The sequence below is a fragment of the Mercenaria mercenaria genome, chromosome 13 (assembly GCF_021730395.1).
Source record: "Mercenaria mercenaria strain notata chromosome 13, MADL_Memer_1, whole genome shotgun sequence".
NCBI lineage: Eukaryota > Metazoa > Mollusca > Bivalvia > Venerida > Veneridae > Mercenaria > Mercenaria mercenaria.
The window spans coordinates 16,041,563-16,053,878 of record NC_069373.1 but is presented as its reverse complement, the minus strand read 5'-3'; the positions used below and the strand labels follow the sequence as shown (position 1 = coordinate 16,053,878).

Below are 12,316 nucleotides of genomic sequence, written 5' to 3'. Positions count from 1 at the left end.
AGTGGATTATTTCATAATTTTTGTTTTTTCATTGTTGTTTATGTTGTTTTGTTGTTGTTTTTTTAATCGGGAGTTTGAGACTTCTGATCGGGGTGATCGGGTTTTACAACCAGAATCGGGAGAAACCCGATCGGATCGGGAGAGTTGGGATGTCTGATATTGTTGAAACTGGAGATTTTGGCGGTATAAAAGAAAGTGTAATCATATCCGGATATAATATTTTGGGTAAATATCGAGCTGTGTTATGAAATTTAAACATTAAAGTAACAGACATGATAGATATTATTGTAACAGAAATGATTCTAGAATTTATTTTTATAATACATACATAGAATCAATATCAGACTTATATTCTAGTGCTGAGGCATGACCTGAAAGTAAAAATATGAAGTGACAGTCATTCATACTTTGAATATTGTAATACTAAAAAGAATCTAGATAATATTTTGAAATTGAAACATAAAATTTTCAGTTAGAAATCGCACCAAAGGCTGTATCAAGGGTCTACATTTTCAAAATTTCCTTGTGGTGATACCCCAAACCCTACTTGCAGGAGGGGGTATCCTCCCACACCCTCAGCAACATTTACATATCTTTAAACGCAAAAGTAAGTATACTTTAAATTCACATCCCTTATAATATAATTGAACAATACCTAGAGTGTGTGACACGGTTATTGCCAGGCCCCTTATCTGTAAAATATCTGAACAGTTCTTTCGTCCTTCCGTTACAAATTGTATGTGGCAATCCGCGCTATAAAATTTCAATATATAAATTTTCATATTCAAATTTTATCATGTGTGAATATATACCAGCCGATAATTGCCTGTTTTGGTAATGCCGGAGGCAAATGTTTACTGGAAAAATATTTATAGTCATGGGCAGTATCTTAGTGTCACCTGTCAAATTGTAGTTTGTACTTTCAACATTTTTATTTTTGCGAACCACTCTTCAATTTTAGAGAAATATATTGGGTTTAAATACTTGTATAATGTCAATCAAAGTTTTACTAGGAATCGATTGAATGTCCATTTCATCTATTGTAACAAAATCTCTGTTCAGTTGGGGAAAAAAAACTAAAACCAAACTGAAACTGGTAGACTATACTACCAGTACATCAATCATTAGCCGACTCTCAGGCCCTTCAGGCCTTTGATTATTAGCTCACCTATCACATAGTTACAGGGTGAGCTTTTGTGATTGCCCTGCGTCCGTTGTCCATCCGCAATTTCTTGTCTGCATGATAGTGGTTTCATTTATGATTTTATTCTTACAAAACTTGCACACAACTTGTATCACCACAAGATCTTGGTTCCTTTCTTGAACTGGCCAGATCTCATTATAGGTTTCAGAGTTATGGCCCTGAAAGGGCCAAAATTAGCTATTTTGACATTGTCTGCACAATAGCAGCTTTATTTATGATTTGAATTTAATCAAACTTGCACAAAACTTGTGTCACCATAAGATCCCGGTTCCTTTCTTGAACTGGCCAGATCCCTTTATTGGTTTCAGAGTTATGGCCCCTGAAAGGGCAAAAATTTGCTATTTTGACCTTGTCTGCACAATAGCAGCTTCATTTATGATTTGATTTTAGCCACACTTGCACACAACTTGTATCATCACAAGATCTTGGTTCCTTTCTTGAACTGGCCAGATTCCATTATGGGTTCCAGAGTTATGGCCCCTGATAGGGCCAGAATTAGCTATTTTGACCTTGTCTGCACAATAGCAGCTTCATTTATGATTTGAATTTAATCAAACTTGCACAAAACTTGTGTCACCATAAGATCTTGGTTCCTTTTTTGAACCGGCCAGATCCCTTAATGTGTTTCAGAGTTATGGCCCCTGAAAGGGCCAGAATTAGCTATTTTGACCTTGTCTGCACAATAGCAGCTTCTTAGACAGTTCTTTTCAAATCTTATGGGATGAGTTGAAGTTGGATAGATTCCCTTGAGGCAGTGCCTTATTTCATATTAAGGTTTAGCAGTATTTCACAAAACCACAGAATTTTTAGTAAACAAACAACATCTTTATAAACAACCCATCTGTCCAATACATTTTTACCATTCTGTCCCACAGAATTGGATACATATAATATTCTAAAAGAGTTGTCCCCCTTTAAAAAAGAATGCCATTTACAAAGAAATAAAAGTAAACAATTGTCGAAAACGATGTTTAACCTAGTTATATAAAGTTTAAGCACTTGTACATTGTTGCAAATGCTGTTCAAAGTGAAGACATGTAACAGATTTTTAAATATGGTGAGTTTTTAAAGGCGTTGAACTGTTCAAAAGTGTGACCCTTCATGCAGTCCCTTTCAGAAATTCAATAAATATTTGAGTAAATTGGCAGTGACTTTAAAAATTGTAGAACAATATAAATGTTTTACATGCTCTTTAATTTTCATGTAAAACAATTCTTTTTATGGCCCCGCCAAAATGGGGGGTGCATATAGTGTTACCCCTGTCCATGTGTGTGTTTGTCCGTGTGTTTGTGTGTTTGCAAAAGGGTGATGTTCATTTCCGGTCCATTAATTTGACATGCATGGTCTGATTTCAAATTAGTTTGACACAAATAATAAGCATGGATAGACGATATGTCATGCGCAAAACCAGGTCCCTAGCTCAGAAGTCAAGGTCACACTTAGAGGCCAAAGGTCACATACACAAGAATGGTTTATACTGATAATGTGGTCTTCGTGTCTGGTCCATAACTTTGACCTGCATGGTCCAATTTCAAAATGATTTGACACAAATAATAAGCATGGATAGACGATATGTCATGCGCAAAACCAGGTCCCTAGGTCTAAGGTCAAGGTCGCACTAAGAGGCCAAAGGTCACATACAAGAATGACTTTGTCTTGAGCATTTCTTCTTCATGCATGGAGGGATTTTGATGTAAGTTGGCTTAGTTGTATACCCTCATGAGACAGAATGTCATGCGCAAGAACCGGGTCCATAGTTTAGAACTACTTCCCTTTGTTGTTACTATAAATAGCTTATATTGTAACTTTTTTTATTACTGGTCATAGGGAAAAAATAAGTCCACTTTTCTGTAGTACAACATGTATGTTACATCCAATTTTGAGAAGTATTTTAACCTATCTCTACCTGGTAAGGATTTTTATGTGGACTTTTTGTTTTAGCTCACCTGTCACAAAGTGACAAGGTGAGCTTTTGTGATCGCGCGGTGTCCGTCGTCCGTCCGTGCGTCCGTAAACTTTTGCTTGTGACCACTCTAGAGGTCACATATTTCATGGGATCTTTATGAAATTTGGTCAGAATGTTCACCTTGATGATATCTAGGTCAAGTTCGAAACTGGGTCACGTGCCGTCAAAAACTAGGTCAGTAGGTCTAAAAATAGAAAAACCTTGTGACCTCTCTAGAGGCCATAATTTTCAATGGATCTTCATGAAAATTGGTCAGAATGTTCACCTTGATGATATCTAGGTCAAGTTCGAAACTGGGTCACATGCCATCAAAAACTAGGTCAGTAGGTCTAAAAATAGAAAAACCTTGTGACCTCTCTAGAGGCCATAATTTTCAATGGATCTTCATGAAAATTGGTCAGAATGTTCACCTTGATGATATCGAGGTCAAGTTTGAAACTGGGTCACATGCCTTTAAAAACTAGGTCAGTAGGTCTAAAAATAGAAAAACCTTGTGACCTCTCTAGAGGCCATATATTTCACAAGGTCTTCATGAAAATTGGTCAGAACATTCAACTTGATGATATCTAGGTCAAGTTCGAAACTGGGTCACGTGCCATCAAAAACTATGTCAGTAGGTCTAAAAATAGAAAAACCTTGTGACCTCTCTAGAGGCCATAATTTTCAATGGATCTTCATGAAAATTGGTCAGAATGTTCACCTTGATGATATCTAGGTCAAGTTCGAAACTGGGTCACATGCCTTTAAAAACTAGGTCAGTAGGTCTAAAAATAGAAAAACCTTGTGACCTCTCTAGAGGCCATATATTTCACAAGATCTTCATGAAAATTGGTCAGAACATTCAACTTGATGATATCTAGGTCAAGTTCGAAACTGGGTCACGTGCCTTCAAAAACTAGGACAGTAGGTCAAATAATAGAAAAACCTTGTGACCTCTCTTAAGGCCATATTTTTCATGGGATCTGTATGAAAGTTGGTCTGAATGTTCATCTTGATGATATCTAGGTCAAGTTTGAAACTGGGTCACGTGCGGTCAAAAACTAGGTCAGTAGGTCTAAAAATAGAAAAACCTTGTGACCTCTCTAAAGGCCATATTTTTCATGGGATCTGTATGAAAGTTGGTCTGAATGTTCGTCTTGATGATATCTAGGTCAGGTTTAAAAAACTGGGTCACGTGCCGTCAAAAACTAGGTCAGTAGGTCAAATAATAGAAAAACCTTGTGACCTCTCTGAAGGCCATATTTTTCATGGGTTCTGTATGAAAGTTGGTCTGAATGTTCGTCTTGATGATATCTAGGTCAAGTTCGAAATTTGGTCACATGCTGTCAAAAACTAGGCCAGTAGGTCAAAAAATAGAAAAACCTTGTGACCTCTCTAGAGGCCATATATTTCATGAAATCTTCATGAAAATTGGTCAGGATGTTCACCTTGATGATATCTAAGTCAAGTTGGAAAGTGGGTCACGTGCCTTTAAAAACTAGGTCAGTAGGTCAAATAATAGAAAAACCTTGTGACCTCTCTAGAGGCCATATTTTCCATGGGATCTGTATGAAAGTTGGTCTGAATGTTCATCTTGATGATATCGAGGACAAGTTCGAAAGTGGGTCACATGCAGTCAAAAACTAGGTCAGTAGGTCAAATAATAGAAAAACCTTGTGACCTCTCTAAAGGCCATATTTTTCAATGGATCTTCATGAAAGTTGGTCTGAATGTTCATCTTGATGATATCTAGGTCAAGTTCGAAACAGGGTCATGTGCGGTCAAAAACTAGGTCAGTAGGTCTTGAAATAGAAAAACCTTGTGACCTCTCTAGAGGCCATACTTGTGAATGGATCTCCATAAAGATTGGTCAGAATGTTCATCTTGATGATATCTAGGTCAAGTTTGAAAGTGGGTCACGTGCCTTGAAAAAATAGGTCAGTAGGTCCAATAATAGAAAAAAAGTTGTGACCTCTCTAGAGGCTATATTTTTCATGGGATCTGTATGAAAGTTGGTCTGAATGTTTATCTTGATGATATCTAGGTCAAGTTTAAAACTGGGTCAACTGCGATCAAAAACTAGGTCAGTAGGTCTTGAAATAGAAAAACTTTGTGACCTCTCTAGAGGCCATACCCTTGAATGGATCTTCATGAAAATTGGTCAGAATGTTCACCTTGATGATATCTAGGTCAGGTTTGAAACTGGGTCACGTGCCTTAAAAAACTAGGTCAATAGGTCAAATAATAGAAAAACCTTGTGACCTTTCTAGAGGCCATATATTTCACAAGATTTTCATGAAAATTGGTCAGAACGTTCACCTTGATGATATCTAGGTCAGGTTCAAAACTGGGTCACGTGCCGTCAAAAACTAGGTCAGTAGGTCAAATAATAGAAAAACCTTGTGACCTCTCTAAAGGCCATATTTTTCATGGGATCTGTATGAAAGTTGGTCTGAATGTTCGTCTTGATGATATCTAGGTCAAGTTCGAAATTTGGTCACATGCTGTCAAAAACTAGGCCAGTAGGTCAAAAAATAGAAAAACCTTGTGACCTCTCTTGAGGCCATATATTTCATGAAATCTTCATGAAAATTGGTCAGGATGTTCACCTTGATGATATCTAGGTCAAGTTGGAAAGTGGGTCACGTGCCTTTAAAAACTAGGTCAGTAGGTCAAATAATAGAAAAACCTTGTGACCTCTCTAGAGGCCATATTTTCCATGGGATCTGTATGAAAGTTGGTCTGAATGTTCATCTTGATGATATCGAGGTCAAGTTCGAAAGTAGGTCACATGCAGTCAAAAACTAGGTCAGTAGGTCAAATAATAGAAAAACCTTGTGACCTCTCTAAAGGCCATATTTTTCAATGGATCTTCATGAAAGGTGGTCTGAATGTTCATCTTGATGATATCTAGGTCAAGTTCGAAACAGGGTCATGTGCGGTCAAAAACTAGGTCAGTAGGTCTTGAAATAGAAAAGCCTTGTGACCTCTCTAGAGGCCATACTTGTGAATGGATCTCCATAAAGATTGGTCAGAATGTTCATCTTGATGATATCTAGGTCAAGTTTGAAAGTGGGTCATGTGCATTGAAAAAATAGGTCAGTAGGTCAAATAATAGAAAAAAAGTTGTGACCTCTCTAGAGGCTATATTTTTCATGGGATCTGTATGAAAGTTGGTCTGAATGTTTATCTTGATGATATCTAGGTCAAGTTTAAAACTGGGTCAACTGCGATCAAAAACTAGGTCAGTAGGTCTTGAAATAGAAAAACTTTGTGACCTCTCTAGAGGCCATACCCTTGAATGGATCTTCATGAAAATTGGTCAGAATGTTCACCTTGATGATATCTAGGTCAGGTTTGAAACTGGGTCACGTGCCTTAAAAAACTAGGTCAATAGGTCAGATAATAGAAAAACCTTGTGACCTCTCTAGAGACCATATTTTTCAATGGATCTTCATGAAAATTGGTCAGAATTTTTATCTTGATAATATCTAGGTCAAGTTCAAAACTGGGTCACATGAGCTCAAAAACTAGGTCACTATGTCAAATAATAGAAAAAACGACATCATACTCAAAACTGGATCATGTGGGAAGAGGTGAGCGATTCAGGACCATCATGGTCCTCTTGTTTAGGATTAACTATCCTTAGTTGTTACTATAAATAATTTATGCCTGTGACTTTTCTCATGTTGCAGGGGCATCCATGTCTGTGACGCATTTCTAGTTTTTTATGCCCCCGAATGGAGGCATATTAGTTTTCAACTGTCCATCCGTTAGTTCGTTCGTCACAATGTTAACTTGAAGGCACTTTACTCGCGAACCGCTGCACCCAGGACTTTCAAACTTCACGTGCTGATAGTACTTATTGATTATACCACCCCTACTGACTTTGGGGTCACCAAGTCAAAGGTCAAGGTCACAGGGGCCAACATTAACTTTTTGCATGAAGGCACTTTACTCGCCAACCACTGCACCCAGGACCTTCAAACTTCACATGCTGATAGTACTTATTGAGTACACCACTCTACTAACTTTGGGGTCACCAGGTCAAAGGGTCACAGGGGCCAGCGTTAACTTTTTGCATGAAGGCGTTTTACTCGCAAACCACTGCACCCAGGACCTTCAAACTTCACGTGCTGATAGTACTTATTGAGTACACCACTCCTACTGACTTTGGGGTCACCAGGTCAAAGGTCAAGGTCACAGGGGCCAACGTTAACTTTTTGCATGAAGGCACTTTACTCGCGAACCACTGCACCCAGGACCTTCAAACTTCATTTGCTGATAGTACTTATTGAGTACACCACCCCTACTGACTTTTGGGTCACCAGGTCAAAGGTCAAGGTCACAGGGGCCAACTTTAACTTTTTGCATGAAGGCACTTTACTTGCGAACCACTTCACCCAGGACCTTCAAACTTCACATGCTGATAATACTTATTGAGTACACCACCCCTACTGACTTTAGGATCACCAGGTCAAAGGTCAAGGTCACAGGGGCCAACGTTAACTTTTTGCATGAAGGCTTTTTACTCGCGAACCACTGTACCCAGGACCTTCAAACTTCACATGCTGATAGTACTTATTGAGTACACCACTCCTACTGATTTTGGGGTCACCAGGTCAAAGGTCAAGGTCACAGGGGCCAACGTTAACTTTTTGCATGAAGGCACTTTACTTGCGAACCACTTCACCCAGGACCTTCAAACTTCACATGCTGATAGTACTTATTGAGTACACCACCCCTACTGACTTTGGGGTCACCAGGTCAAAGGTCAAGGTGCTGCGGGGGCATTTGTCACCATTAGTGACAGCTCTTGTTTATGATTTGATGATGTACGAACTTTCTTCTCAGAAACATGGACGTAACTCTTAATCTACCGGTTCCGATTACTTAGACCTTCATCAGGATTATTATTGGATTGAATTGATTTAAATTCAAAGTATTCATTCCATATTATCACCTACATCTTGAATGACATGGTCCATAAAATGTAGGTATTATTCTTTCTGATTTAAACAAAGTTGGAGTCAACCATACTACCTCCCTGGCCCACTCTCTCTTGTACTATTATTGGAACATACCATAGTTATATTATCATAATGTAACATGCAAAGTATGGACAAGGGAGTCTATTACACATGTATGCTGCATTTTACCATCAATATTTTAGTGAACTTGGAAGAAAACAAAGAATAACATAGGGAAAGTTACACTTTGCCTGCTTAAAATTCCGTACAGAATGAATGGTATATCTTTTTGTACAGACATTTAATTTAATAAGTGTTTCCCTTGTTCAAAACAGTTTAGGCAAATAAAAAGATAATGTTAAAAGATACTGTGCAGGCAATATTATACATATAATCTGGTATCAGGAGGACAGTCTAATTAAAGAATTGATAGCAAATAACAATATGCGCACTCACATGTAAGCTGAACTGTTCCTGATTTCGGTAGAATGCATGGTCTTGAATCAGATGAGCAACATTTTTTTTTAAGATTACATCTAAATATTAAGTAGATTTGTTTAGTGTATAAAGAATTTCTTGTTCTTTGTTTACAGAAATTAAAAGTGAATGAAAAACATGCTATGATTACGTATGCTGTTGCACAGTAATTTATAAGCACATTGAGACTTACCCTATTTTTTAAGGTAGACCTATCAGTATTTTCACAGATCTTTATAATTATACAGCTAGGAGAGTTCACACATAATTTTATTTCCTGTGACAAAAAAAATGGAGGGGTATTAATCACTCCATTGATAGCTCTAGTTTACTGCATTATTTCACTGTCCGGTATTGAAATATAAAAGCTTGAAAAAGTCAAGCACATTATCTGGTCTGACAACACTTGTTTGTCCACATTCCACCTTGATAATCTGCTATTTGACCTGAATCTTTTACAGTATTGCACTTAAAGGAATACTGTTTTCTTAACTTGATAAGTATTTCACTAATTCTTAAACAAACCTTGAATTCATGTACAAGTATTTTACAAGAAAAAATTTAAATAAAATATTCTTTTTCCCATTTTTTGTATATTTAATATAAATGAAAAATCTTACCTTTAGTATTCTATTAGAGTTGATATATACACGTACAATATTCCAGTATTGCAGACATGCAGTGTTGTATGTTCTTCAAACTTTTTCTCCCAACTGATTATTTATATATATTGTAATAAAACTGAGAACAAAAAGTTAATGAAGCTTGTAACGAGCTAGTATGGGAATTACAGAGTTCCCAGATTGTAGTAGCTACAGGATATATATATAATTTGTTTGTTCTGTAGCTTATCAGACAGTCAACAATACAAAAACGATCTTATCTTACCATGTTATACCTGCAGTATGGTATGATGTTGGTAGTAGGAGAGAAATAATTGAGGTTAGGGTGGTTTAACCAAAATAGAAACTTATAGTATGGTAGTGGTGCATTAATTGCTATATAATTGAAGTATTTGTATTAAACATGTATGATTAATATTATCAAGGATTTTAAGTTGCTGAAAGCAATGCATAGTTTAAGATACCATGTCTTGAAACATACCAGTTTTCCATTTTAAAGGTGGTCAATCTTTTGTTTCGTTTATTCAGTTAGAAATTTGTTGAAGAAACAAAAAGACCTATTACATGTTGATTGATCCCTTTTACAAATGTATGTTTTACTGAATGTTTCATAAATTTTGTAATTATTTCCTGCCCCCATCTCCTTCCCCTTTCCATATGATTTTTTTCAGAATGCTGACTATAAATCTTTTTCCGATGCATCTGCATTAAATTTTGATAAATGTTGATAGAATAATTGTTGATAATTATGTGTCAACCATCTGAACCAAAATGCAAGTTTTAAAACTTTCTATAGCTTCAATATTCATTTATTTCCAATTGTGCAACTACAACCAAGACAAGTAAAGGGAGGTAATAATTTTTTTCAAACTTGCTTTTCTTATAAATTCAGCTAAATATATAATTTAAAGTACAGAATCATCAGAAATATACTGTTATGGTTGGGCAACCAGGATAGGAAAATCTGCAAATCTAAAAATACCACCAGTGAATATTTAACTTGTGTTAAGTGCTTTTAAGTGTAAGCGATAAGATGTTAAAGTTGTGAACAAATCCTTTACTTGACCAAAATCTGATTAACCACCTTTAAGACATTGAGTTAATTTTCTAATTCTTTTATTTTTGGCAAAACTGAAAAGCAGTTGGTCTTTTCTGCCACACCTTATATTGCAACTATGTAGGGTGGTTCAAATAGGAAGAGACCTTGGTGGTATGACTCAGATGCTTCAGCTCTTAAATGCCTGACAAATAATGACAATGGATGATAATGAAGGAAAAACAATGTTTTTGTTGAGTGTTAACTTGATTTTGCTGGAGTTACAAATCAGAATACTATATTTTCTCATAATTCTGGCTATGAACACTGATACAATAAATATCTAAATAATAAATATACTGCGCATAAAATTATGTATTTTATGACTAAAAGTAAAAAATCTTGTATTATTGAAATAAAATACCCTATTCAGTACAAAAAAGATACTATTAAATAATTTCTTGAAAACCCATAACTGATAGAATGACATTAGAAACCAAGAATAAACTTCGTATGGCCTAAGAAATTAAAGAATGTAAACATGTTGTTTTTTATAGGAATAATCCTACTTGATAAACTGCCCACATACATTTTTTTCTTTGAAGGGATGTACAGACATTCAGTGAGCAATTACATAAACATGCAAGGATGTAAGTTTCTCTGTAAACCTCTATTTCCAGTAACTACTATTCTGAGAACAGGATGTACTAGCAAACCAGTTAATGAGGACAGGGGATAGTAAACTAAATTTCTGGAAAAAATGTGTTGATAATCATAAAAACTGTGAGGTGAGAGTAGAGTAGAGTGAATGCATTTAAGATGTATTTAGCACTTCATTGTATGGCATTTTGAGCAGTCTGATGCAGTTGTTTTTCTGATTAAAACAAGTACAATATTAGTTTCAGGACCTTCAGTTTTGAGACAAAATTGCCCTAAATTGCAAACCTAGTGAAACCTGTCCCAATTATTTTCTAAAAATGGCTGACACATTTGTATGTTTCTTCTAGGGCACATCTATATAAATATATAATGATCATCTTGTAAAGTTTTGGTTGCAATGTCTGTTTTAAATATTGGTCATCAGTGTGTGGAACCACAGGATCTGACACAAGGACAAGACCATTCTACCTTATTGACATTCCGTATCCCCTGTTTAAGCGCCCCCTTTGGCATTACATTTTGCACCAAAGGTGTGTTTATTTCTGTACCAAAACACAAAAAACTAAAGTTTTGAAACAAAAAAAAGATCTGTGCTGTTTTCTACTGCCTAAAAATGTCATTGTCCTCACTTTGTCTAACCCTTACCCAAACTTTGCCTGCCTTCATTGTTCAGAAAAAGTACAAGTAGTTTCATAAAATATATCTTCCTTTCCAGTGGAAAACAGTCACCATGGCATAAGTAAATAAATAGACAGTCTCCATCCTCTTATTAATTAACTCCACACCAGTCCATTGAGTATTTTTTAACCATTGTATGTGTAATGCAAAACCATTGAGTATTTTTTAACCATTGTATGTGTAATGCAAAACCAGTCCATTGAGTAGCTTTGAACCAGACCATTGAGTAACTCTCTGCCAGTTCAGAGTATTTCTGTACCAGTCCACTGAGGAACTCTGCACTGCTCCATTGTGTAATTTTGTACCAGTCCATTTAGTAACTCTCTGCCAGTCCACAGAGTATTTCTGTACTAGTCCAGTGAGGAATTATGCACTGCTCCATTGAGTAACTCTCTGCCAGTCCACAGGGTATTTCTGTACCAGTCGGCTGAGGAACTCTGGACAAGTCCATCGGGTAATTTTGTACCAGTCCGTTGAGTAACACTCTGCCAGTCCACATGGTATTTCTGTACCAGTTCACTGAGGAGCTCCATTGCCTAATTTTGTACCAATCCACTGATTAACTCTCTGCCAGTCCACATGGTATTTCTGTACCAGTCCTCTGAGGAACTCTGCACAAGTCCATTGCCCAATTTTGTACCAATCCACTGAGTATCTATCAGTCCATTGAGTAACTCAGTGCTAAACCACTGAGTATTGCCTCACAAGTTCATTCTCTCATTT

General features: G+C 36.5%; 2 protein-coding genes across 6 annotated transcripts in view; one reads left to right on the top strand and one right to left on the bottom strand.

Annotated features, from left to right (window-relative positions):
• The window catches only part of LOC123529644 (metalloproteinase inhibitor 2-like), a 30,786-nt gene extending 21,314 nt beyond the window's left edge, over positions 1–9,472 (bottom strand). Inside the window, exon 1 of the mRNA XM_045310054.2 lies at positions 9,217–9,472. The gene's annotated coding sequence lies outside the window, so the exon portion shown is untranslated. The remainder of the gene's footprint in view (positions 1–9,216) is intronic.
• The window catches only part of LOC123529641 (synapsin-like), a 173,275-nt gene that overhangs the window by 116,751 nt on the left and 44,208 nt on the right, over positions 1–12,316 (top strand). The window lies entirely within an intron of this gene.